The sequence below is a fragment of the Rutidosis leptorrhynchoides genome, chromosome 5 (genome assembly GCF_046630445.1).
Source record: "Rutidosis leptorrhynchoides isolate AG116_Rl617_1_P2 chromosome 5, CSIRO_AGI_Rlap_v1, whole genome shotgun sequence".
Classification (NCBI taxonomy): domain Eukaryota; kingdom Viridiplantae; phylum Streptophyta; class Magnoliopsida; order Asterales; family Asteraceae; genus Rutidosis; species Rutidosis leptorrhynchoides.
In genome coordinates this window covers 124927221-124931237 of record NC_092337.1, presented here as the reverse complement: position 1 = coordinate 124931237, position 4017 = coordinate 124927221, and the positions used below count along the sequence as shown (strand labels likewise).

The 4017-nt window shown below is 35.9% G+C and overlaps 1 non-coding gene across 1 annotated transcript; it reads left to right on the top strand.

Moving 5' to 3' along the window:
• The first annotated feature begins 2805 nt into the window (after positions 1 to 2805).
• On the top strand, positions 2806 to 2912 carry LOC139851112 (small nucleolar RNA R71). The gene has a single exon (XR_011760472.1). It is a non-coding gene; the product is annotated as a small nucleolar RNA R71 (small nucleolar RNA).
• The last annotated feature ends 1105 nt before the right edge of the window (positions 2913 to 4017 follow it).

Below are 4017 nucleotides of genomic sequence, written 5' to 3'. Positions count from 1 at the left end.
AAAACCTCGCGATGAAATCAATTAATATGGAACGTTAATAATCAATATGAACGGGACATTTCACCATGAAATGGCATTTCTCCCAATTAAGAACTAAATTTGATTGTTCACATCTAATAAGCATTCATTCAAGATTAACTAGACATGTTTCAAAAGTATCACCGAAGACTGAAAAGTCATCCATGAAAACATCCATGCATTCTTCTATCATGTCGTGAAAAAAATCGCCATCATGCACCTTTGAATGGTTGCAGGGGCATTGCATAGTCCAAATGGCATGCATTTGTAAGCAAAAGTACCATAAGGGCACGTGAAGGTGGTTTTCTCTTGGTCCTCGGGTGCGATTGGAATTTGAAAGTATCCGGAGAAACCGTCAAGAAAACAATAGTAACTATTCCCAGCTAACCTTTCTAACATTTGATCAATGAAAGGTAAGGGAAAGTGATCTTTTCTGGTGGTATCATTTAATTTTCTATAATCAATACAAACACGCCATCCTGTTACAGTCCTAGTAGGAATAAGCTCATCTTTTTCATTTGTGATGACAGTAATGCCACCCTTCTTAGGTACACATTGAACTGGGCTTACCCATGGACTATCAGAGATTGGATAAATTAAACCAGCATTGAGCAGTTTAATAATTTCTTTCTTAACAACATCTTGCATATTAGGATTTAGTCTTCGTTGGCGTTGCACATATGTTTTATGACCTTCTTCCATAAGGATTTTATGTGTGCAATACGAAGGACTTATACCTTTAATGTCATGAATTTTCCATGCAATAGCTGGTTTATGAGATTTTAGCACATAAATGAGTTGAGATTTTTCATTTTCCGTAAGAGAAGACGAGATTATTACAGGTAATTCAGATTCACTATGTAAATAAGCGTATTCCAAATGGGTTGGAAGTGACTTTAACTCTAATATCGGTGGTTCTTCTATCGATGATTTTATCGATATCTGTCTTCCTCTTTCGGCATTTGAAGTTCTTCTATTGTTGGTTCATATTCATTAGCCATGAGTGTAGCTAACATTTCAGCTTCGTCAATTGGTTCAGTTCCTTCTCCTAAAGAACATTCTCCTGTTCCTTGTAATTCTGGAAATTCTTGTAACAATTCTTCTTGTGAATCTATAGTTTGAACATAATAACAGGTATCACCTGCAGATTACAGTTGTTGCATGGATCTATCAACAGAAAAGGTAACACTCTCGTCCTCTATACTTAGGGTCAGTTTCTTACCGAACACGTCTATTATTGCTTTAGCCGTGTTTAAGAATGATCTTCCTAATATGAGAGGAACTCGAGAATCTTCTTCCATGTCCAGAATAACAAAGTCTACTGAAAATACTAAAGTACCAACTTTAACTAGCATGTTCTCCATTATCCCTCTAGGATATTTTACTAATCGGTAGGCTACTTATATGCTTATTCGTGTTGGTTTCAATTCTCCAAGGTCTAGTTTATTGTATAGTGAATACGACATTAAATTAATACTAGCACCTAAGTCTGTCAATGCTTCTATTGAACTAAGACTACCCAGAAAACATGGAATTGTGAAACTTCCTGTATCAAAGAGTTTTTCCGGTATCTTATTCAACAGCACTGCAGAACAATTAGCATTCAATGTAACAGCCGAGAGGTTTTCCATTTTCTTTCTATTTATGATTAGATCTTTCAAGAATTTAGTATATCTTGGCATTCCTGAAATCACATCAATGAAAGGAAGATTGACATTTATTTGTTTAAACATATCCAAGAATTTGGATTGCTCGGCTTCACGTCTTTCTTTTCTCATTTTACTCGGGTAAGGAAGCGGTGGTTGGTATGGTTTAACATAAAGCTTTGCCTTAACTGTGTTATCTTCATTAACCTTTTCAACTACCGGCTCTGTTTCCTTCTCTTGCTCAGGCTGTGGTGCCTATGTTGTAGGAATAGAGTCATCAGAAATTACAGACATTTCAGGTTGTTTGAGTGTAATACCACTTCTTGTGGTAATGGCTTTAGCTATTTCATTCTGGGGGTTAGCATTCATATCGCTAGGTAGACTCCCCGGTTTTCTTTCACCTATCAACCTTGCTAGGTTGCTTACTTCTTGTTCCAGATTTTGGATAGAAGCTTGTTGATTTCTAAATGCTTGAGCATTTTGTTCATTAGTTTGTTTCTGAGATGTGAAAAATTGAGTCTGAGATTCAACTAGCTTTGACATCATATCTTCTAAATTTGGCTTTTTATCATCGGTTTGTGGTGGTTTATTTGAAAAAATAGGTCTTTGGTGGTTGTAAGTATTATTGGATACTTGTTGATTGCTAGGACCTTGTTGGTTGTTGTATGGAACATTTCGGTTATAATTCTGATTTTGATTGTAGTTTGGTCTTGGCGGTTGATAATTATTTTGATAATTATTTTCAGGCCTTTGATTCATGTATGAAACATTCTCTCTTTGTTCCATTATTTGTTCAATACTGAGACAATCTTTTATCAGATGTGGTCCTCCACACTACTCACAACTAATTCGTATTGTATGAATATCTTTAGTCATCTTTTCCATTCGTCTCTCGAAAGCATCTAACTTTGCAGAAATGGAATCAAAGTCATGGCTAGAATCGGCTCTAGCCGCTTTAGATGAACGAAAGATATCTTTTTCTTGATGCCACTCATGTGAGTGGGAGGCTGTGTAATAAATAATTTTGTGAGCTTCAGTTGAGGTTTTCTTCATAATGGAACCACCAGCTGTTGTGTCGATGTCTTTTCGTGTAGCAACGTCGCATCCTTGGTAGAATATTTGTACTATTTAATAAGTATCTAAACCGTGTTGAGGACATCCTCTCAACAATTTTCCGAATCTTGTCCACGCTTCATATAATGTTTCATTTGACTTTTGCGTGAACGTAACAATTTCTCCTTGAAGTCTCACGGCTTTAGATGCCGGAAAGAATCTTTTAAGAAATTTCTCAACTAAAACATCTCATGTATCAATCGCTCCTTCAGGTAACGATTCTAACCAATCTTTGGCTTCTCCCTTTAAAGTCCAGGGAAACAACATGAGATAGATCTGTTCATCCTCAACTTCTCTGATTTTAAATAGAGTACAGATCCTAATAAAGGTACGAAGATGTTCGTTTGGATCTTCTTTTAGTGTACCACTAAATTGGCATTGATTAGTTACCATGTGTAGGATTTGTCTTTTGATTTCATAATCTGGTGCATTAATGTCTGGTTGAGTAATGGCATGACCTTGGCCAGTGCGTGTAGCTCTCATTCGGTCTTCCATACTTAGAGGTTCCTGATTTTTCATGATTGAATTTGTTGAATCTGAATCACTAAAGGATTCTGATTTAATGGTTTCTTCCTCGACGACCTCTGGATGAATAATTTGTGGTTCCGAAGGAATGATTAGTGGTTCAGGATCTCTGAATTGTCCTTGAATATCCTCTGGGTTCTTAATTGTGAGGTCGGGTTCAAAGAATGGATTATCGGAAATTTGAATTGGAGTACTCGTTCGACTAGATGATGATTCTAAAGAAAAATCAACGGCGACAATATTGGCTAGATGTCTTGATCGAGTTACAAGTGGTGAACGTATGAAAGGTGGTGAACGTTTTGCTCGGTGCATTCACTGAATATCCTATTAGTTATAAAGATAAAAATTATATAAGTTATCACATTAATAGACTTTTCTGATTTTGCTCACGTTTTGAATAGCCAATAGATGCAGCAGGCAGCTAGGACCCCTTAAATCGGAAGCCCACAACTCGCCACTAACAAATCCAACTATTACTACGAACCATAAAATTTTGGATGTCTATCAATTTAACCACTTAAAATAATTTTTTGTCGAAATTTAAAGAAAATAAAAATCTATGTCCTAAAAACTAGAGAGTAGAAATGAGAAAGAAAAAAACGCGTCTAAAAATAAGAGTCGAAAAACAATCGTCGAAAAACAAAAAGTCGAAAAATAATAAACGTTGAAAGGAAAGCGTCGAAACTTAAAAGCCTAAAAACTAAAAATTAAAACT